This window comes from Terrapene carolina, unplaced genomic scaffold, assembly GCF_002925995.2.
Source record: "Terrapene carolina triunguis isolate 2854851 unplaced genomic scaffold, T_m_triunguis-2.0 Scaffold558, whole genome shotgun sequence".
NCBI lineage: Eukaryota > Metazoa > Chordata > Testudines > Emydidae > Terrapene > Terrapene triunguis.
The window spans coordinates 7,280,568-7,305,744 of record NW_020664909.1 but is presented as its reverse complement, the minus strand read 5'-3'; positions in this window follow the sequence as shown (position 1 = coordinate 7,305,744).

Here is a 25,177-nt window from a genome sequence, read left to right as displayed (position 1 = left end):
TACCTCGATATAACGCTGTCCTCGGGAGCCAAAAAATCTTACCGCGTTATAGGTGAAACCGCGTTATAGCGAACTTGCTTTGATCCATCAGAGTGCACAGCCCCCCCCCCTCCCCCGGAGCGCTGCTTTACCGCGCTATATCTGAATTCATGTTATATCGGGTCACATTATATCGGGATATAGGTTTATATGGTAAAACATGGTAAAACTTGATCTTCCTACACTGTAACTAGGAAAAACTTGCTTAGTTTATTCTGGTCATATGTAAAGTTTTATTGATAGCCTTCTGCAGCTAATCCGGAATGACCTATAATGAGCATACTCATGGTAATGTATAACATAAGGCACCACCTCAGTAAATTAAGAGCTAGTAGCAACCTCCCAGTGTCACTGCAAAATTCCACATGGAACAGATTGTTTAGAGTAAGTAGCTAGCATGTATATTGTAAGGGACAATTCCAGGTAGAGTGATCCATTAAAACCTCTGCAGTCATAGGACAAAAACAGGGGGCTAGTGGGTTACAGATTATTGTAATAAGCCATAAATCTATCATCTCTGTTCAGTCCATGATTTTTAGTGTCTAGCCAAGTAATGAATTTAAACTCTCATCTCATCTTTTGAAAGGTTTCCTTCGAGGATGAAGATTGATAGGTCAGATATAGGTGTCAACGGGCCACTATACTTGAATGGTGCCTTACAATATGTGCTAACTACTTATGCTAAACAATCTCTTCCACTTTTGTTTTCTTGTGAAGCTGGGAGTACCCTTTCCAGACCTGAAGAAGAGCTCTGTGTGGCTTGAATGTTTGTCTCTCTCACCAACAGAAATTGGTCCAATAAAAGATATTACCTCACCCACCTTGTCATTCTTTTAATTGGTTGATGTATTTTTATAAGTTGGTAAAACACCATAATGAAATGGCATTTTGTTTCATATAATCCATAGGGCATTGTCACAGATGTACTGGACTAAATCTATGTCATATGTAAGTCACTGAACAAAGTGGACTTACACTAGAGGAAAAACTTGTTCAGGTATTTTCATGACATTTGAGTACTTAACTGCTCATTGTGTGGGGTGGGAGGGTCCCAGAGCTCCAGCCCAAGCAGCAATGAAAAAGCCCTGCAGCCCAAGTCAGCTGACATGGGCCAGCCGCAGGTTTTTCTTTGCTGTAGACATACCCAATAAGGCAGGCTCCAGAAATGAAGAACTGAGTCACTAGAGAGATGAGGGTTTAGAATAATCAACAACAGGGCTGAAAGTACTTGAAGTGGGTGCAGGAAGCACGATTGGTCCTCTATGCATGACGATTGAAAAATGGACTTGTTAGAAATTGAGTTACTGCATTGTTGGTTACACATGTATTTCATCCTCATTATAGGCCTCCGAAATGGAGTGTAAAAATACACCATCAAAATGTTAACAAACATGAAAATTTCTTTTAAAAGAAGTAATCAGAGTAAACTGACCAGACAACTAAAATAAACCAAATAAGAATGATAAGCAGCATCCCGTTCTCATTGAATTCTAAAATGAAACTCACATATTTCTGTGAAGGGATTTGATACCTGGGGGTGCCTTCTCCAGACTCTCCTTATCTGAGACTGAAAAGGCAAAGAGCGTTTCCCAAACTTTAAGCTTCAATATTTGCATTTTATTTTATTTTTCACTCTACAGGTATCTTGCCCAAGACAGATGCTTGAACCTAAAGAAGATCTTTCCAATATGACAGGGTTTATGTTTATCTGCATAAAATAATCACCCATGCCAATGGAAAATGAATATAGTGGTGCGATAGTAGCAAATTGGGATCTACATTAACTTCCAGGTAAGAGATTGTTAGGTTATCATGTGTTTATCAGTTCAGAATCGAATGACATTGACATGTTTTGCACTAAGTAATGCAGCAAAATGTGAAACTTAGCTACTTGTGAGTTAAACTACAGACAATATTGTTGAAAGGTTAGCTAAGGTTCACAGACTAACCTCATTCACCACGCCTCCTCCCCCAATTCTATTCTCAGATCCTTGAAATTCCACATATTCTTCAGGAAGTGGTGTTTCCTATGGGAACTAATTGATTTAATGGGTATATCACGCAGCTGAGAAGGAACTTGTAGGCTCAAGGACGACATGGCTTTGCTGCAATTTTTGAGGAATTTGTGATCTTGCCTAGCCTTGATGCAAAGCTGTGAAACTCAGCTGTTTGGTGTTTATCATATTTGTAGTCATTGTTAGTTTCATATAAACTCAGAACTCAAACCAAAATTAAAGAGGAGCCAGAATAAAACCAAAGAAAAAAGGTACATGATACTCTGTGAAGTGAAGTTGCAAAGTTGTGCACAGGTCTCCTAACTGACAAATATCCTGTTTTCATGCTAATATCTGTAGTAATGAAGACTGTGGGAACAGAAATTCATAGAATATTGGTACATTAGCAGAATTGTCTTGATTTTGGGTTATCTGTGGGATGTTGGCAGGTCTTTTAAAGCTCACTCGGTGCATAATTTGTAGTGTAAGAAGTGCTGGGGCTCAAGCAATTATTTTACTTTCATAACTGATGCGGCAAGCCCAGAGGGGCCGGGGCTATGAATTGCCAAGCCTAGAGGTGCCGGGGCTCAGTCCTGGCAAACCCTGGCACAAATTAAGCACTGATCTCACTGCTACTGCAAAAAAACACTTGCTAATCCTGCTCCACAGAATTGTTTGTCTAATTTGTGGACTTGATTTCACTCTAATAGGGTAAGACTAGGGAGGTTTGAGTTGGACAGATTGTTTCTTTGGAAGGGTCTTCTGTAATTGTGTATCATGCTGGAATTCTGGCTGACAACAGGGCACACGAGAGCCATACCCTTAAAAGGGACTCCTCTGTATTTAATTCTGTTCTTACCCAATAAATCTGTCAACTACAGGTCAGAGTAGTGATGAGATTTGGGGGGTTTCTTGTCTCAACTGCAGGCTTCTGAAAGTTGCTATTGAAAGCTCTTTTAGCTACAGTATAAAAGCTGACAGCGTATGTTGAAGTTGTTCAGGACATAAAGGGGGATGGACAACAGTTTAGATTGGCTCTCTGTCTGAGTCCTGAATTACCTAATCTAGCAGTGTCGTCTTGCCTTTGAAAGATACTCCATCAAATCCCCAAAGCTTAAACCAAGTTAGGAGAAGTATGCAGGATTCATTAGCATTTGGCATCAAGATCATCTGACTCAAGGGAACTTTTAATGAATACATACAAGATGGCTGCAGTTCGACTTTTTAGGAAAAAAGTGAAGTATCCTTTATTTAACTTTCCGATCAATGCTCCAGCGGAATGGTAGGGTTAGAGAAACAGAGATGCAGAGGCATGATGTTCATTTGCAGTAACACGTAAAGAATGTCTGATATCAAGCCTCACGCTTATGGGATAATGTTTGTCTGAACGCCATGTTATATGATATGTGGATAGAGGTAAACCCCTTCCTTCACAAAAAATAATCACAAAGGAGAAAAAAGTCCAAGTGAAAAGGCGGTGAAGCAGTATTTGAGAGAGAAAGACTGTTGCAGAAAACAATAGGAATTATTCCAACACTGAGCATTAGTTCTGTAGAGTTTCGTAATACTTTGCAGTGATCCCAGTAGAGATGGTACTGCTGTAGAAAATAGTAATATTTAGTGTAAGGAAAGACTAAATGGGGTCAACTAAGTGGGTTTGGGGCATCCAGCTAAAAATAGTATCAGCTATGATGTCTTTCTCATTTGTTTCCCACACTGGAACACTTTCCATAGAGAATGTTGTGAGTGTTAATATACACGTCTCTTGCAACTTAACAAGAAATACATTAAAAGGAGTGTTAAAATATCCTTTATCCAGAATTTATAACTTCCTGAAAGTCTTCCCCCCACCCCTTTTCTAGTTTAAACTTTCTGAGTTAAATCTCAAGACAAGGTTTTAAAATATTTGTTGGAGACAGGGGAAAAATTTTGAGGAAATTTCCTTCTGCACATCTAGACTTGGCAAAACTTTCTAAAATCAGATTAAGGCTATAAAGTAAAGCAGAACTAAAGAAAGCTTACCAGATTTTTGTGTTGTTACAGAAGGGATTGTAGAATTGCCCCTGCTGTCAGTCTAACTCAAAAAACACAGGGGCTGCTGCTGGGAAAAGTTCCATAGGGGAGATTGTGTGATGTGTATATATATGACATTGACAACCTTCCACAAGATTCCCAGAGAATGACACACAAGTCTGAAAGCTGAGCTAGAGCTCTCCCTGAATCCATTTGAGTGGTGATGTGATGATTTTAATTGTTATCACTTAATGTTTCATACCTAGACTAAGACTGTATCTCACTTTGCATGATGCGATGTACAGTATTCTAGACAAGTCCTGTAACCCCCATAAAAGAGTGAAGCCAAAACCTGATGCTGCTTATGTTTAAATACAAGCAGAAAATGTATTACATTAATTTAATGCATCATAAAAGAGCAGTAAGAAGCCCAACATTGCAGAAAACTCTCTCCAGACAAATGAAGCAACAGATGGGATGACACTTGTCTCAATTCTACCCATCTCAGTGAAGTAGTCATTTATAATCCAGGGTTTTTTTATTTAGATTCTTACATAGTACTATTGCTCCAGGGCCTAAGAGTCTCCCCAATAGTTTAAAAACAGAAACAGTGTCAAAGCCTTGCTGGAAGATAATTTAAACGCTAAGGAAGTACAGTGTAATTTTTTTAAATAAAGGACACTAAATGGAAGAAGTTATTCCAAAGAAAATTTGGAAAAGGAAACTTAGTTTCCTACTGCAATCTTAAGTCTCTTTTGTATACCCTACTATTTTTGGTATACACTTAACAACAAAAATTGACATACACCAAACTGTATAAGCAACAAGAAAACCAGAAATAGGAAATGCTATGAAATGCAGCTTTAGCAAAATTGTTTAGATTTAAAATATAACAGGTGGATGGGGAATATTTTTTTGCCCTAATTCTAGGTCATTACTAGCCCTCCACTCTTTTTATTAACCATATCTGAGTCATTGCTAAACACCATCAACTTCTATACTTAACTTAATCAAAATATAAACCACAATGTTGTCTTAAGCCTGTAGGTCACACAACTGAGGTCTTCCCAGGTTATTAATAACAGCTGTTGAGTGTCATATGAAATATGAGTTAACTGATTCCAGGTTCTGTCAAAGATGTTTCCACATTACCAAACAAACATCCTCACAAACAGGCTTGGACACTGAGCCCTGGACTGAATTCGTATGGACTGTAAATTCCTTTCTCAGCCAGAACAAGATTGCCTGTAAGCACTGCCAGTTAGGACACAGCCATGGTGTATCTTGGACATATGCACTGCTGCTGTCCAGAGTCTGTGAATAAAAAAAGCATTTTATAGAAGCACTATGGACCATGAAGTGACTTGGATCCCTTTACTTTATTCTCATGCATAGAAATGTACAGAATTTTACATCATGCAATTGAGCTCCACCATCAGATTTAGTTAGTCTGTACAAAATTGGCACTAATGTGTCTATCTGATAGTTTATGATTATGGATAAAATACTACATTTGCTTTTGCCATCCTCATTAATGTTAACACTTAGCAGCATCTTGTTTTGCTCTGACTCTAAAAGTTCTAAAACTTCTTTAAATTAGATGAAAAACAAACAAAAAGAAACCTTCATGTAAAGCTAAATGACCTTATACATCAATGTTTCAAGATAAAATCCCATGTAAATGACTCAAGATAGAGACTATCAATCTTTTGTGATTCATCTCCTCGGGTTTTCCCATTGCAATTTAGTGACTACAGAGTATGTGCGTAAAAATTCTCTTCTCACAATGTTGAATATTTATGGTGAGATTTTCACTGAGTGTATGATCCCTTATGTGAGAGCAATGTAAGTTTAATTTCATAAATGCAATAAATGTAGGCTATTAACAACATACATGTATTTACAATGAAATTTTTTATGACCATACAGTCTACGTCAGTAGATTCAGATCATTCCTGGAGTGGTTTCTCATTATAGCACCAAGTCACAAATTATTTTGCTGACTTTGAGCTTTTGAGAAACACCTTACTCTCAAATTTACTGCTCCCACAAATGTTTTCATGGACTCAACACTGGGTCTGCATTGTTCAGTGGTTAGGGCAGAGGACTGTGGTTAGCACAAAAACTTGCAAGTCAGGCATGTTAACTTTCCTGGCTCTGATACTGTCTTACTGTGTCATCCTGAGCAGGTTGCTTTGCCTCAGTTCCCTAACAGTAAAATGGGTGCAATACTTACCTACCTCCCAGTGGTGTTGTCAGGCTTAATGTTTGTAAAGTGCTGTGATAACTTCAGTTAAGGGCTTAAAATGCAAAACAACATAAAAGAATTTCCCCACTAGAAATCTGGCAGAAAGATGTCAGTTAGAACATGTCCATTGCAAGGTTACCAGTCCTTTTACAAAGAGGAGTAAAATCAACACTGAGAAAGCTAGACAGAAATGCTGCATGTGCTGCACAATATACGACCAGTGATTGTCAAGTGCAGCCATGGTGGCTGTGTGTGGCCACCGGGGACTTCATGTTCAGCCACCATGACTTTTGGGGTCTGAGAGCCTCTTCCCCAAGCTCCCTGCTGTGGCCACAAGCTCTGCTCTTTGCAGCAGCCCAAGCCCACGGTGGGCCTGGTAGTGTTTCATTATAGTGTAGTAGGGTGGCTTTGGCTGTGGGAGGGAACCACCCCTCTTTCTCTACCCCCTTTGCCTTGATTGACAAGGTTCTGGGATAATCAGCTTGTAGAGGAGAAGCCAGGCAGAAGCCAGAAGTTGCTGGTCAGAAGAGGCCGTGTGGTGCTGCTGGGAAGCTGAGTCTCAAACCAGCTCCAAGACTGGCAACACTGGCCACCGAGCAGAGGTGTAGTACGTTGTATGTGCTGCAGTCACTAGAAGTGAGAGAGCATAGGGACATGGCCTGTCAAAGCTGGAGAACAGGGGACGGGGACAGGCCCTAGGAGCAGCCTGAGTGTGTGGCCACCATAAGTCTGCCGAAAAGTTCCATTTGGGAGGAACCCACTGGCTAGGGCAGCCCCCGCCACAAGAACTCAGATTTTTTGTGTGATACTATGGAGATACTATGGCTATATGAAACTGTTTTGCTAAAAAGGAAGCTCAGAAGTGACCATCTTACACTGAACCCAATATGAGTGACACAGGTCATTCTGGCATGTAAGCAGCTGCAAAGCGCAGAAGAGACTTACACAACAAATACAGGTTACAAAGTAGCAGCCGTGTTAGTCTGTATCCGCAAAAAGAACAGGAGTACTTGTGGCACCTTAGAGACTATGCATCTGAAGAAGTGAGCTGTAGCCCACGAAAGCTTATGCTGAAATAAATTTGTTAGTCTCTAAGGTGCCACAAGTACTCCTGTTCTTTTAACAAATACAGAGTATTTAATAGTTGAGTGGGAAGAGAAGCATATAGTAGTGTTGGAAACAAATTCATCTGAAATTGTCATTTGTGCAATATGTAAGGCAGAAATTCATCAGATGATATTGTGCGCTATGCAGCATCATTATAAAACTCATGAATCAGTAGTAGAGGAAGAATTGTTGTGATTTTCTCCATAAAAAGCTCTCGGATAAAACCAGAAGTGAAATAGTTCAACAACAAAACAGACTGAAGGACTTTTCATTCCCCAAATGACAAATTATGTCTGGCTACACTCAACGTGAGTTATTGTATTGGGCAGTTTCGTAGCCCTTTTTCAGATGACGAATTCATCAAATCTATAGCAAATGAAATCGATGGTTAGTAATAACTGTGTAACTTTTGTGGTATTACTAAGTGTACATATTATTCTTTACATTGGAAAGATTAATTATTTTTATTTACATGATACTTCCAAATAACCATGTGACTAGATTGTCACTAGTATAATATTTTAACTTTCAAAACTATGGCCACTGTGAATTTCCTGTAACCATCGATGCAGCCACAGGAAAAAATTGGTTTGAGAACCACTCCTTCAAACTCTTTCAGAATGGGCTTACAGGTGGTAGGTCACTAAGAAGGGAATCATTCTGGCACCATCAGTGGCTGGACCAGCTAGGGAAACACTAGTAAACCTGACAGGAGTGTGTGAATTGGATTTCAGTGTTAACATATTTTGCTTAAAGAGGTAAGAATGTAGAATTCTGCATTAACTAACTGAAGGTTAGAAATGTGACACCTGAGTTCAAACACCGGCTTCATTTTCTTGATGCCTTCTCCTACCCACAACAGGTCGTTTTTCACTTAGAACACGAACAAATTATGGCTTATTGCCTATGGAGCTCTTAACAAGAAAATGTTTACCATTATATGGTGCATTTTGACTGAGGATATCAAATCATTTCACCTCAGAGGAGGCTTAGTTTCCAAACATCTGTAAAAAGTATAGTTTCATTAATTTTATTTATTAATTGAAAAACATTAAAGTGGGAAACCCTATAACATTTTTTTTTTTAGAAAAGCTTTAATTACCAACTCAGGATCCCAGAACAAAAGTCGTCGGAAACCTAGTTCACAGGGGCACGCTTTCTCAATAATAACCTTCTGCTGGTGGTAAGGGTTTATTTCAGAAATGCTGATTAAACATCAGAGGCACAAAATGCTCTTCTGCATTCTTGTTAAGTCTTGTCATGCACCCCCGTCCCCTCCTGCAGCAGACTGACAGCTAAGCCTCAAGTCAGATGCAGGCAAGAAAGAGCAACTTGAGCAGTCAATCTGCTGGAACATGAGAGAGCAGTGCAAACTCAAAGGAATAATTAGGGCTTCACTGTGTGACTAGAAATTCTTCACTAGTACCTTATGTTACCCAGCAAACAGCTGAGACGTGGTAGGCTTGGGTCTGGATCCTACTAGGAAAGGCTTTGTTTGCATTCTGAAAGACATTGTCTGATAACACAGATATATTAGCCTGTCCTGTAGAGAAGAAATTAACAAAGACTGGTAAAAGTGTCTCATTCAGCATGGATACTTTATTAAAGCTATGCTAAGTTCTTAGAAAAAAAATCAGGTAATGTAGATGTCGTACTAGCTGGCCAATTTTCTTGAGATAAATCCCATCCATAGATTGTTTTTTTTTTTCCACTGACTTAGAGTTCAGATAACAAATAGTTAATATCCAACCTAGTAATAATGCTTTTCAGCATTTGTCACTATTCATCTTTTCTGCCATGTTGAGCTGGCTTAAGATGAAATGAAGGCTTGTGATTGATTGCTTGTTAGAAATACTACAGTTAGTCTTCCACTCACCAGTGCAGCTCTTGTTCCAGTTCACATACAGGGAGAGAGAATTATGGCAATAACACAATCTCATGTTTTATTTTGGAAAATCCAAATACATTTAGGAACTGGAATTAGAACTGTTCTGTACACTATAGCCAAGTTGAACTACACAGTGCCAGCAGGACAGAAACACAGAACATCAAGCTCCAAAAGCCCAGGCTCTCCCCTAAATTGAGCTATGGGAAAATCTTCTTAGGTGGCTAGCAGTACAGAGGCTATGATATTCAGGTGAAAACTTGGTTTTGCATCTGGTAGATGACAGTAAGAAACACATATTGGCCTGTTAATTTGGTAAAAGGAACTGTATTTTAAATTTCATTGCTCTAATGTTCCTTGGGGCTGGGTTGATACAGCCAGCACACTTCAGATTCTAGCTCTTTGGGGTAAGGACTGTAATGGTTTGTGCAGTACTAGGACAAAGGGGCCCCCCACCTGGTAGACACATGTAGGGGTTATCACAGTATGACAAGATGAGCAACAACTTTGCTCTGAAACTGGAAAAAATAGACTGTGTGGGTGGCCCTGGTATAGCATATAGAAAATATGTACAAATTAAGGAAAAAGTGGACAAACTAGGAACAGTGCATAAAAAGTTTATTGTCCACATTAATTCTTCCTGTTTTACCAATAGTGCTGCCTTGAAATTGAAGTTAGGTTAACAAATAAAAATACCTTTTTTATTTTTTTTTAAAGGGCACCAGTAACTTTGCTAGTTTCAACATGGGGTCACTTAGCCTTATTAACTTCAATAGGAATAAATGACCTCACATTGATGTTTCATTAATCACACAACTTTACCAGCACATGGTGGGAACCAAATGTCATGATCCAATTTTATTAAACATTACTAGACTTCTGAGAGTGCAATTCTTTGCCTACCAACTTTAAACTATTACGGTGCCAATGAGGAAAAAAACGTGGTTAAATTGAACACTGCTTCTGCTTCCCAGGGGACATTTCCATAGACTTCAGTCCCGGGCAGGAAGCATCTTTAATGGAGCAGCCACCACAGCAGGCCTTAATGGCAACTCCATGCATTGAGGCCTGACTGCAGCTGCACACAAGAGGGTGGAGATAGCAGCCGCAGGTGACCGTTCTGTTCTCTGCAGAGATTGCTGGTATAGAACACTCATTTACACATAAGTTGTGGGAAGCTTATCTTCAGTTTTCAGATTCTAATGGATTGGCCACCTCAACCTGTAGCTACCCAGAGAAGTATCTAGAAAACATGGGGGGAGGAGAGGTTGCACAGTTCCAATGGAAAACCCTAAACCAATCCAGTTTTGGTTTGAACTCTTGTAACATACTCAGCCCAGGCCCATTGCAAGACAACCAAGTAACCTTGTGGCATGATTTCATGATTGACACAAACTCTTGTTAACTCCATAAAGCACATTTTCTAATAAGCTTCCCCATCTCACCTGAGAGACTGGAGACCTGAAGTACCTTACATCTGTTAATGTCAATGCCACATCTCCCACTGACTCAAAAGGAACACATTCAGCCCCAGTTTGTGCTGAAAATGTGCATCAAATGCACATTTACCAAGAGAGTGAAACAGCTGTACAAGCAAATAAGTTATTCTCTATAGTAAGTGAGGGTTTTGTTCATCACTGAAACTAGTCAAAGGCATATTAAATAAGATATGAAGGATTATTTTTATATCCAGCCCAAGTCATCCAAGGCAACTCAGTATAAAAATGGATAAAATTCCTATTTAGAAAACTTGAGCATTCCAAAGTTTAGACAAGCCACAACTAGAGAGGGAGAAAACCTAAGAGGGGTTCTGGCTTAATACAGCTGCATGAATACGTTACTGCAATATTATTTAGTTCATGTACACTTTTTAAAAAAACATAATTTTATTTTAAATAGTTCACTACTCCTAAGCTTCAAGGCAGTATTTTTTTCCTTAGCTCATTACCTTTGTATCTTGTTTTTTTTTACTGCTCCCTGGGTTTAGAGTAACATCCCTCACCACTTGTTGGAGTTCCTGAATCTTCTCAACTTGATTAAGAGCCAAAAAACACTTAATACATGTAGTTTTGTGTTAATTCTGTTTAACTAATTTACAAAGGGGATGAAATAGTGAGTATTCAGTGTTCCAATACGCTATTAAGCTAAAACAACAGGTCATATGGACAGCTTAGCTTTGTGTTAACATGTTGCATGGCAATGTGGAATATGTCAGTTTACTTCTACAGGAGTCATTTTCACCATTATTAGTCCAGAAGGCCCCAAAATACTGCTGACAACAAAATATGTTTGAAGACAGAACAGTTTGACAAGAATGAATACCTTTCTGCTTAAACAGCTGCTATTAAGGTCAACTACATTTTAGACAAATTAATGCCCTAAAAATATAGGCTTAGTACTGAATATAACTATTAAAATGATGGTAACCTATGAACATGATCATAATGTGGAATACAAGTAAACATGCAATTTAGTACTCCCAGCATAGAAGAAATGTTAATATTGAATGGTTGTGTATACTCTCTCACTAAGGATTTATTGCTTCCTGACATTAGCATTCAGCATTCCAGGATACGCTCAGTCTAAATGGTCATCAATATTTAAACAAGGAGAATAGCTTGGAATTCAGGCCCTGAAAGCTCGGACATTCCTTTCTTGAAGAATCTCAGGGGACTATGTGGTGACTTTAATTGTGAACAAGTAAACATTAGTCTGGTGGCTCGAGCAATTCAGCAGATGAAATGAGACAGAAGTTGTCTCTGCAGGTGGGTTAACAGCTGCTGCCAAATGCCTCTCCATCTTCCCATCTTTCAGCAAGCCTCAGAGTAGAGAAGTTGAATAATTTCCCATGTCATAAAAAGTTGGAAGCAGCAGGAGAGATGTGTTGTTTCTCAGTTGTTTCTCATGAAAATATGATTGATGTAGTGTGTTCTTCTGAAGATTTTAAATTATGTGAGAGAAGAAACTATTAGTTCTTTCCAAGCAATTGGATCCCAAATTCATAAGATTTATTTAAGCCTTTTGCAAATGAAGTTGCAAATAGTAAAAAAAATGACCCTCTAAATATAATGACCTATTATTTTGCTATCAAGAAATCCTATCTAAGTGCTCTACAGATTGGCACAGACTTACAAATTAGAAGCTGAAAAATCTGTCTGGAAGAACTAAGATGAGTGCATAATCACCTCTTTTGTTTTGTAGATGCAAACGGTTTTTTTGACAGAAAAATGGATTTTCAGCTAAACAAAGTTTTTCCTGAGAAGTGTTTCCTTTCTGTAGAAAACTTCAATTTTCAGTCAAAAAACCAAATGTGTGAAACTGGAAAGTGTTCCTTTCACATGAAAATGTAAAAATTAATAATTGAAAATGTAGCTGTGGTGTCTCATATGTAGTTTAGGCACCTGATGCCCCCATTCTCCTTGATGAGCCAAGCTCCTAATCGGACTACATCTCCCATGATGCCCCTTGGCCATGAGACTCACATGATGCATCGCAGTGGCACTACAAGAGGGGAGATTGTGGTGCAGCATGCAAGATGGAGCCCAGCCAATAGGGGAGAATGGGAATATGATGAACCTGAACTACAACCCACCCAAGACACATGGTGGCATTTCCAAAGGAGAATTTGGGGGGCGGGGAGGGTGGATTAAATTGTTTGGCTTTTTTATGTTTTGTTGAAAAAACAGAACTCATGGGAAAACTTAAATGAAAAAACTCATTTTTGTCCAACTTTGTTAGGGATGGAAAAAACCCATTCCCATTTATCTCTACTTTGGAATGCAGTATGTTAATGAATATCCCAACTTTCAGGGCAATAAACAACAGAATTAAAATTACTTGATGAAATCCCAGATAATACAGCTATACAGATTTTAACCTGCAACTATAATACTTCACTTTTGAGCTAATTGTATTTCACCAACTTACCACTGTCAGGCCAAGTCAATACTTAGCTGGGAATTTCCAGGAAAAATACAGTTGCTGTCGGAGGTGCTATTGGTGTATCAGTAGTTGGCACTTTGCCTCTGATCTAATGTCTAAATGTGGTGTGAGGATATTATAATTGATTATGTTGTCATTGGAGTGACTACTCAGAATAAGCTACATGGATCAAGCATGTCAGAGTTAAGTGAAGTATGCCACGGGGTGGGTCATAATACTGCAAGTAGTGTGAGAACATCTCCGGTAATAGGTGGGGTTTTAAACAGAGGAGAATAGAGAGCTGGGCAAAGGAAAGAGAAAGGTTGTATCTCTCTCTGTTGAAGAATAAATGTTTCATTTAATTTTGCAACATGGTACAATGGGAAATGGTTAAGATACACTTGGGTGTTTATGACAACTACTAGCCTTCATTAAAATGGAGTATGTGAATAGTAAGTATGTTAAGAGAGATTGAGTAAAACACTATGAAAAGAGAAATGAAGAATGCAGGGCAAGGCAACAAATGTCATGTCAAGTGCATGCATTAAGGTCGGATTGAGCTGATTTCATGGAAACACATCCGTTGCTGGCACTTGCGTCTGTTACCCGGGTTCTTTCAAGCCAAAGCTCTTGGTAACTTTTACTCTGTGCGAGGTGGTGTCAGGAAATAAATCAGGGGAGACACTGCCGTCTGACCGATAGATGGCTGGCACAAACAGGACAACACAAGAGTGCTTTCACTTAAAGCTAAGCTGTACTTAGTCTCAAGCACTTACACACGTCCGCAACAAGTTAGTAAAACACCCCCAACCCTTGATAATTACCAAAGCCGAGTGTGGCTCTCGAGTGACACAGCGGCAGGCTTCTGGTGGCCAAATCTTCTGTCTGCTGGTGAGGAACGCAAGATGTATCCAGAGGGAGAGTCCAAAAAGAGTCCAAACGAGTCCAACTATCTCAAGCGTTCCCCCCCTTATTTATACATTAGTAATAGAATGACATGCCCCTTAAAGAAAACTTGTAAAGTAAGCAGTTTCAATGGTCAAGCAAGAGGTTCCTTCTGATTACTGATTAACCAGGTGTGGGTTTTTCCAGAGTTTGCAGCCTTGAGACCCCAATAGACATTCCTGGGGCACATCCTGCTCTTTTAAAATGCATGTATCAGCAACTTCAACACAATTCTTATCAGGAAGGATGCGGGGTTAAGCCGCCCTTTCTGTGGCACCCCAAACCCCCTCCCCTCCTGCCTTGGTCAAGCTGAGACTGCTTAATAGGTTGCTTTTAACAATAAGCCATAGTGGTTTCAGGCACTTTACTGGTTTGCCAAAATCTCCCCGTACACATCTACGCCACTGCATCACTGGGATTGTTCATACAGAACCGGTTTTGTTGCTTTTACATTTTTGATATCAATTTGTGATGATCAACTGTTGAAAATTGCAATAATCTAGTTTCAAAACAAAAATATGTCATCTGAACACACCAGAACTCTGAAATGTCAACATGAAACTGGAGCCAAAGTTTATAGTGACCCCCAAATAACATGTTTGAATCCCCTCTAAACCATGGTCTGTGCTAACAGTCTCAGCCCACTAGGGGTTCCCCTTTGGTAGGGGACTTTCAAATGTCTCCTTTGGTGCTGTTACCAGTTGGTGTAAATGACAGCAGATGTGTTATATTGTCCCAGGGGATGAACAGGCTCCTGGCTGGCTCAAAGATTGGTAATGTAATATTGCTTCTTCCCAATCCTTGGATCTTTAGTCAACCACAGCTCAATCAGATCTGGGTGTCTGCCCCTTTAACTCTATGAAAGGCCAAAGCGTAGCCCCTGATCCAAACAAACCTGAATTGACAGTGTTACAAATCCAATTCTGAGTCAGCAGTTTTAGCTCATCTTTAAATATTTCCCCCCCATGGTAAATGGCATTCTGTGATTGACTTGTGCTCATGACTTACCACTTTACCTTTTACTATCTTAAAACTGAATAGGAACAACTAAAAATTCATCTTAAGCAAATGTTTTTTCTTTCCAAACCCCACCTAAAATATACCAATGGCCTAGCTAGCCAGCCCCACCACCCTCCATAATAAAGCATCTTTACTTTATCCTAACTAATCTCATTTCTAGCCTCTGTTATGCAGTGTATTCCCTGCTTTCGTCTAATCTTCTCGTTAATCTCTTATCCTCTTATAACAACTCCTCACCAAGCTGATCGCTTACACACATTGCAAGTTAGATTAAGTTTCTTTCTGCCTGTAAGGTTCACTTAAGTAGTTTACATTTTGCAGAAACTATAGGCACATACACAAGTGAGCGGTCTAATTTATTCTTGTAGGTACAAATTGACTTATATAACAAAGTCAACTGAACAGTGGAGCATTGCAATAAGTATAAGTGAAGGTGATGAATAGTTTAATATTTTACAAAGTTAAGACCTAGCATTGCACACTCATGAATACCTCTACTCCAGGGGTTCTCAAACTTCATTGCACCGCGACCCCCTTTCGACAACAAAAATTACTACACAATCCCAGGACGGGGACTGGACCCTGAGCCTATCCAAGCCCCACCATCCTGGGCAGGGAGCCCAAAGCCAAAGGGTTTCAGCACCAGGCCGGGGGGCCTGTAACCTGAGCCCTGCCGCCTAGGGCAGAAGCCAGCCCTGGTGACCCCATTAAAATGGGGTTGCAACCCACTTTGGGGTCCCAACCCACAGTTTGAGACTCATTGCTCTACTTATATGTAAATAAATTGAGAATTGAGCTGATCTAAAAATATTTGTAAAAAGCTAAAAATTGTACTTAAAACTTGAAATCTGATTCATCTTTTAAAAGAAATATAAAAATGACAAGAAACATAAACATATTCAGACAAAAGGCATCTTCCCACTGTTCCATAACATGACTGAAAATACAGACCAGCTTCTACTGTGTTCACACACTAATAACTGTAATCAAACTAATCTCACTTAGAAAACTGCCAACCCTAAATATATATTTTTTCTAATTTTGAACATTTTTATTGATTTTTTTCATTTATGATTTTTTTCAGTTATAACTATCTTCATTTTTACAGTTTCGGGGGTAGGGCTGGGCATAAGGCAGTGCTGAATGGGCTTCCTTTGTGGCAAAGGGGCCCAAGACACCTGCACACAAAGTTTGAGGGAGGCTGTGGTTGTCTTAGCCCAGTGAAGCAGAGACACCCCGTCAAGACTGATTCCCCACTCTGGCACTTGGATTCCAGAAGGTGGGGGCCTGCAAAGACTAAAAATTAATACTGGCCACTCCAGGCTTGTGTTAAACTCCCAAGGTTACAGCTTTTCTCTGACCTTGGATTGGTAAATACTGCCACCACCCAAGTGCAAAACCCCTTTCAGAACCCAGGAAGGCGCGCTTGGGAATTCCTTCCTGTGAGGTACCCTCAAGCCCTTTCACCCACCCCTCCTGGGAAGAGCTGAGAAAGAAAACAAAGGAAATCAGCTGTTGCCACCAGCTATTTAAACAACATATGCACAGGACACAAAAATCCAATTCTGTTCTTAAAAAAGGTAAATTTTATTAAAAAACAAAAGGAAGAAAATGTATCTGGGAACTCAGGCTATTGCTAGATTTAAAAAGAGCAACTACAAAGATTAAGCATTAAGGATAGTTTCTTGAGGTCCAGCTTAAAGGTTACAAGCAAAACAAAAGCACCTGGGGTTAGCACAGAGAAGTCCACAAGCCATAAAGACATAAAAGGAATCAACCTAATCCCGTCTTCCTAGACATTTCCTAATCTACTTACATATCTGGGGTTTTAAATGAGTAGCTTCTAGGTATAATCCTGATGATTTTTCATACGTGGCCTCAAGCTGCTTACAGCATAGTTCTGCCCTGTCCCCTCACTCTGGGAGAACAACCACAGACAGGCAAAAAGGGAGTCTTGTTTCAATTTTTAAGAAGTTCTAGCCTTCCCATTGGCTCTCCTGGACAGGTGCCCACTCACTTCTTTTAACCCTTTACAGGTAGTAGAGAACAGCTACTACGAGGTATTTTATAGCTAACTGGCTGGGTTGGTCCGTAAAAGGGAGCTCCTCCCCATTTCATTTATCACAACCCCCCACACATACACACTGCCAGGACTGAAAGGAGCAGGTTGAGCTATAAGGAGAAGGTTGAGGTGACGTATCAGGAGAAGGCCACACTCTCTCACTCCCATGACAACGGAGCTGCAGAGGGATCCCTGCACAGCCGCAGGGCCAGTGACACCCAGTCCCTGCAGGTGCAAGGTGCAGGGAAAGCTGCAGTCCTGGCGGAGCAGAGCAGAGGGCTCAAGTGGGGTGGCCTCCCTTGTGGCCGGGGGCTCCTCCTCCCCCTTATAGTCCTGGATGAAGGTCTCTGCTCTGACCTACCAGGACTGTAACTGCCTCCCACCCCCTGTGCCTGCAGGGATTGGGTGTCACCAGATCTGAGGCAACCCAGACAGCCTTCTTCAGCTCTCCTGTCAGGGCCCCACTCACTCCAAAGACAGCAGGGGTGCACAGAGCTCCCTGAATGGCTGCAGGGCTGATGACACCCGATCCCTGCAAGCACAGCGACTGTTACAGATTAATATTTTTAAAATCTCTTTAGTTATCATCTGAAATCGGTAGTCACCGACAGTTATCGATTAAAAATCTTGCCACACCTACTTACATTGGTGCAAACCAGGAATAAAATTTGGCTTCAAAGAAACAGAATTGGAGAAAACCTTTTGCAAAAAATGAGTGCAAAATTTTATTTTAATTAGGATCTCCTCAGACTGCAGAGCTTTTATTAGTATCATTCCTAATATTTTGATATTAAAATGTATACACCAGAGGTACATAAACATCAAAAGAGAACATCTTGCTGAGAAGTTTGTACTAGAAATTTGCAGTATTTCTGTTACAGAAGTCTCATGATGTTCTTTGAGTGATACTCCCTATGTGTAGTGCACTTCAGGTTATGCATATACCTAGGACGGGAGAATTTCTTCAGCAGAGTCCGTGCAAGGAGATTGTTTGGTTGGCTAACAGACTGGTGGTCTCTGGGAGCCGACATTCATTCTAGCATAAGCAACTCTTCCTCTATCTGGAGAGGAGGCAGTGGGGGTAACAAGGTAACTCATAGTCATGGGCACCCCAAGAAAGCATCACAATGTCACACTGAAGTTTTGCCTATAATGGAAGATTGTCTTGTATGTCACAGGATGTGGTTAGTTTAAGAAAAGTAGGGCCCCCCTAATTTCCACAGAACACATGATCTCAAAATTCTTTAATTTGGGCCTCTTTTTCATCTTCCTCTGATATGTCAGCTATAACCCAGGACAAAGGATGTGCTTCATGCTTCGTATGAGGGCATGGTATTTATATGGGTATCAGAGTTAGAGTAGGAGTAGGAAGGACTATACCAGGAAATGCTAGGAAATGAAATGGAAAAGACTTAACTTTTGGTGTAACCAGCAAGGGATTTACCCTTCACAAGCTAAGATCCCAGACATACTGAACTACCACTTTCCTTGAAATACTCGGGGCTATGTATTAGCTCCTTCCGAGTATACTTGTTGGCCATCAGCACATTTCATTCTCTGGTAGAGGCCTAACTCTGTATTTTCCCACCCGGTCACTGCATGCTACCTGAAGGGTTTGATTTATAATTTCCCTCTGGTGGTGAAACTGTCTTTATAAGGAGGCAGGTGCCTGGAGTTCTATAATGCAACACATTGCAGTACCACCCTGGAACGTGAACCTAGTTTTATCAGCCTTGGATTGAGGTCCGGGCATCCTGTTTTTTGCTACATCTTTTTATGAAGGTAGCTTTTCTGGTTGCTGTCATGTTGGTCAGAAAAGTCAGGGACCTAGGGGTGCTCATGATTAACCCCCTCCCCCACATACAGTGTTCCACAGGTTTCTACAAGCCTGCACCTCAAGTTCATCCCTAAAAGTGATGTTGGACTTTCATATCCGCCAAAGCATCCATCTGTGTTTTACACTAAACCCCACTCTAGCAGAGAAGAGGTGGTGTGGCACTCACTGAACATGTGTAGGGCTCTTGCCTGGTGCCTGAATAGAACAAAACCTTTTCAAAAATGTCCCAGACTTTTTGTCTCATTCATGGAGTGTATGAAAGGAGATGCTGTCTGCTCCCAAAAACTGTTGAAATGGATTTCAGGGTGCAGCCTACTCTGCTATAAAGGAAAGAATATGGAGTTGAGAGCTTAACTTTTGTTGTCTTCTTCTATAGGTATCTTAATGCCTCCCATGTACGTAGCTCTTAACAGATATCTGGTTATGTCTTTCATCATCCCTATATAAAGGAGGTAAATACAAGATCTGAATGAATGAATAACAAGTATTTCTTCAAGAATTGGAATATTACAAACAAAATTGCTTTGGCCCTTTTGTGTTTGCTCTCTGCAAATATTCAGATGGTATTTTAGTTGCAGAAAGTGAGTTAAGATTGCATAGATGTACTCACAGTCCCATAGACCAGTGGTTCTCAAACTATTGTACTGGTGACCCCTTTCACATAGCAAGCCTCTGAGTACGACCCCCCTCTGAGTACAATTAAAAACACTTGTTTATATATTTAACACCATTATAAATGCTGGAGGCAAAGCGGGGTTTGGGGTGGAGGTTGACAGCTTGCGACCCCCCCATGTAATAACCTCACAACCCCCTGAGGGGTCCCAACCCCCAGTTTGAGAACCCCTGCCATAGACGTTTCTTAGTCCCATATGCAATGAGACTTTGCTTGACACAAATGGAAGCTGATTTCCCCATACCCACCCTTCATCAGAATCAGGCATGTGTACAAGCAAGCCAGGCAAGGATCTGACTCTGCTTTTCATATATGTGCAGCCATGTCTTTTCATACAATTACTGTGAGCCACTGATTCTGGAGATGACAGAAGGAAATACGGGGTCCAATTCAGCAGAGCTCTTAAGCTCAAGTGCTTTACTGAATCAGTGCCATAATGCAATACACTTCGTATATTTTGGATAAGCAGTTAAAATTAAACAATTTTGCCTTCAGTTTTTCATATGTAGTTAGTATCTTGGAATGCTACACATGAGCATTATTTCAGTGTAGACAAGTACTGAACCCTTGAAGGAAAGGCGGTTTGTTAACGGAAATGTTGGTGCAGCAGAGGTAGCAGGAGCGACTATAAAATGACACATTTAAGATGTTAATTTTCTCTCTGGCAGTTGGATGGTAGGAGGGCTAGAATGATATCTGTGGAGGAAAGGTAACAGCTGCTGGCTTCTCTCAGTGGACGGATACATTAGGGTTGATTCCTCAGGCACCACTAATGAATGTATGAAAAAAGAATGAGGGACAGAGGATGGTGGCATCTGTCATTCTTGATGCACAGCAGAGAATTGCTATATTCAAATTAGAGTTGTATTGTGGAATTTTAATAAGGGGTTTTCTATTTTGCCTTATCACTGTTTGTTATGAATACACGGAAATTACCACAGACACAATTTGAATTAGATACGGTTTATTTTTAATGCTTTTTCTAAATCTGTTACCAAACCTAATCTTTAGCTTGATAAAAATCATTCTGTTGTGCATTTGCTGTTACTGAGACAGCAAGAGACATAGAAATAGCTTGGTGGAAAAGTTAGAAGTGCTAATCCTTTTGTATACTAGAAAAATTGAAGCCTTCTTATATATACCTTCCTAAACTTAGATTTTCAGTTGTATCATAAACTGTTGCATCCATGGCATGCATGTTTGATTGTGTATATTACGGTTCATTAACCACCCGTAAGGCTGACAAATTGTGCCAGATGGTATAATTTTTTGTGTGTACTTGACTTGCCATGAGTGTTACTATCTTGATTCTCATATTTATCTGCAATAAGTAAGGGAGAGAAATGCATTCTAATTCATAGACAACTCCTCTGAAAAGACCAGCTAAAGATTAAAACAGCTTAAGAGTTGTGATTCTAGGTACATCAACACAAATGTGAACAGTCAGCATTCACTATGAGAATCATCTTGTGTCTTACTTCTTTCACAGGCATTTTTGGGATTAACTTAAAATAATGCGATGAACTTAAAAAGCTTACATATGAGATAGGATGAATTTGGAGATGTTCAGTGGAATGTTTGTCCATTTGTCAATGCACCATCTTAGTTTTATGATATCACTTTTCATTAAAGCAATGTGATGATGCAGAGTCATCATATAATGTAGTTTGTGATGAAGAGGAACTTCAAAAGGCTAATTACTTATCAAAAGACTGTCCAAACTTTGGATCCTACCAAATTGGACAAGAAATATTTCTTGCTTGAATTCCATTTCCTCTTTACAGGGACAAAACAGAAACCACTAAAATAGCCTGAGAACTGCAAAAGAACTACTTTCCCCCATTTGTGCCCATCTGCATGTGGAGTATTACTCTTTGGGCCAAATCTCTGCTTTGGAGTTTTATATGGTTCTGCTTTCTGGAAATGTAGTTTTCCTGTGTGAAAATGAAGGAAGGACATCCGTTTGCCCTAGCTAGTGATTAGGTGTTCACTAGATTCCCTGCTGAGGACAGGCTGGTAAAGGGGGATTGGTTTACTCTCCCTTCTTGGAGGGGAGTGGGGTTGTTGAAGCTGCATTTCCTTTTTTTGTCTGGGTAATTTGTTATAACAGGTAAACAAGTCTAATCAGTCGGGATGACTTAAACTGGTTCCGCTTGATTGCTGCTAGTAAACTTGTAAAGTACAATGGTGAAGTGCCATAGGAATTACCACCTCAAATCGTCTTTATCACTATTATCACTTTCCTAATCAGAATGTCTGCTTTTATCCAGAGATTTGCTTTTGGAATTATGTTTAGCTCAGAAGATTTAGATGGGAGACAAAGCAAGGAGAGTAATTGTTCTTTATTTCTAAAATTAATAAAATTCCCTGTATGTATATGCCCTACACCATCTTCAGCCTGCCTGCCGAGCGGTGTATCCCTTTTATAGACACACTCTGCTTTTTTTAAATGCTACTGGAATCGACTCAGTCCTGCAAAACTACACAAAACAATATTCTTCGCAATGTGTTTAGGCCTGATTAGAGCATGATCTGAACTCTGTTAAAGACAAACTTATTTGTATATAGGTGCATTGAAGTTGAGGAGCTTCATGTAGACAGCTTCAGATATGAAGTTATTAATAGCTTTCTCCTCCCCATAGCTATGCAAACAGTTACAAGGTGCAGTGAATAATCAATCAGAGGAACACATTCACAGATAGCAGAAAAAGAAGCTTTCAATGTAGTGGGACCCTGATTTTAAGTTTCTGATTTTAATTAGCATGAACAAGCAGCAACACAACTTCATGCTTTTGTGTTACAGAACAATATTTGCATCTGAAGTGACTACTGTGTTTATTAATCCCAGTTCAGCAAAGCACTCATATTGACCCAGGTTAAAATCAAAACTAAACTGTGTTGCCTCTACAAAAAAGGTATCAAAAGGCATCTTATTGGAGAGTATTTTATTACCCATTGAGCAGTGCTCATCTACTGATTTCAGTAGTAATTATACCTCATCTCTTGTATGTATGAACAAAAAGAACCTGACATCCCTTTTGGAAATGAGCAAGCTTGGGTAACTAATTTTATTTATTTTAAAAATGTCATTTGGAGTTGTATACTTTAGGGGTTGAGATTTCTGTTGCTACGTTTGCCTTTCAGTGCTATGGCAACAGTATCATACCAGAGCTCAGTGGGAGATGGTCATGTGATTTATTGCGGCGGACTAGATGTCCTTGGGGTTAGCAGGTCAAGGTTGTCAGTTTTGCACCAAAAGTTTTGAGAACACAAAAACATATTTAAAATTGCACTGCTTCAAAGCTACCTGTCTGTTTATTTCTTTTTCTCTTTCCCTGGAGATTGAAACTGGTAAGTGTGGCTGAGCAAGCTCTTGCCATCTTAATATTAAAAATACACAGGCAGTATTGAAAAGAGTATTTGAATGTTGCTAAACCCAGACACAAGATCATCTTTCAGTAACTTTGATCTTTGAGTAACAGTTCAGTTGGCTTCCCATTGGTTTTATTGACAAATATTTCCAAAAGCAGTTCATGGTGTGTGACTCAGTCATTCAACATCTTTCAGACACAGTATAGGTTACTTTATCTCAGTTTCATGACATTTCTTTTAGTGAACTGTTTGATATGAAGAGATTACGGGGGGGATTTTGGGAACTCGAACTCATAAAATCAGTATCTGAACACCAACAAGCAGAACGCAATAGAGTCTGCGTGTTAGCATTTAATTTGCTTCATGGGTTACCCAAGATGGACGGTTTACCGATAAGTTACACCACCAGTAGTTGAAGACTTTATTTAATTAACTGATGAAAATATTGGTGCTTGTACACTCACTATGTGCTCATGTTGCTAGGGACTCTTCCAAAAAACTTGAACCTTACCCAAAATAGCCCATGGTTATCTTTCTTTTCATATCACCGAACGCAATGGGGGCATGAGTCTAATTTTGCCCCAACCAATGTAAACCTTAGAGTAGTTAGGATGTGGGGTTTTTTTCAAACAAATTGCCATAGTATTCTCCATCTGGTACTACTGGTTACTGTGTAGGGCTTTAGTTGATGTGTGTTACTCGAAGACTTATTTTTACGTCTCCAGATGTATTGTACGAGTTACAGAATGCCTTCAATTAAGCTTATGTAATACCCTGTTTACCATCATGTTCTCAAATATGTGCAAAAATTCTTAGGTGATAGTTTAAAAAGTCCTTAAACATTTAAAAATGTGGAATCCCTCATAAGTGACTGAACAACAGCCTAACTTGAATGCATACCTACATGAAACTGGAGCATTTATATTTCTTTGAATTCAAAGCTCGCTCCAAAAAGTAATATCAAAAATAAAATTTACCAGAAATGTATTGGAAAATAACCCCTGCTTTGGGGTATGAATATTGTTGCCTTTACCAAGTGAAAATCTGTTGCTTTTGGCTTGAAGACCTCACATGCAACTCAACCCCGACTATGTCACAGCCCTGATTTACTCCTCCTCCTCCTCACTTTATTGCTCTATTTGCATTTCCAGGTCATTGTAACTGTAGTAACTTTGCAATGTACAAGATGAGTGATACAGTAGATCAGTGGTTCTCAAACTGTGGGTCAGGACCCTAATGTGGGTTGCAACCCCATTTTCATGGGGTCTCCAGGGCTGGCTTAGACTTGCTGGGGCTCGGGGCCAGACCTGAAGCCCGAGCCCCACTGCCTGGGGCTGAAGCCCTTGGGCTTCGGCTTTGGCCTCCCTGCCTGGGGTAGTGGGGCTTGGTCTTTGGTTTTGCCCCCCACCCCACACAGGGCAGTGGGGCTCGGGCTTTGGCTCAGGCTTCAGTCCCCCGTCCTGGGGTCGTGTAGTAATTGTTGTCAGAAGGGGGTCGCGATGCAATGAAGTTTGAGAACCCCTGTAGTAGATACATCTAGAGGCAGAATCCTCCTCTTCCCTTCTTTTAAGACAATATTCTACAGTAATCAGCTCTTAATCCCAGCACTGGCCCACCATTTTTCAGCCCTTGAAAGGGTTTAGCTTCACATAAAGATGGCTCCAAAGTGGGTGCTTGGAACTTTATGGGTGATCCCTATGCCATTTAACCTGGAGCAGGGAAAGTCTGCAAATGGAGTAGCCGTTTCTGTTCCATAGAGCCTTCCCATTGAGTTTGGGGCGAGAAAAACAAACCTTTGAATTCAAAGAAATATGAAATGTATTAAACTGGAAGGTTTCTTGTAAATGTACATTGTGCTGTTCCATGTTTTAAACTGTGGTGTTGAGATTAAGTGTATGTGAAAGAGGAGCATTTAATATAAAACTATCAGAAACTTTTGCCTTTGATGTATGTTGATTTGTTCATGTTTTTTCACAGGATGAGTCTAATGAATAGTCAAGTTATGTGATTAGTTTGCTTAAAAAGTTATAAGAACTGACTTTTAAAGGAAGAAGAAATCAC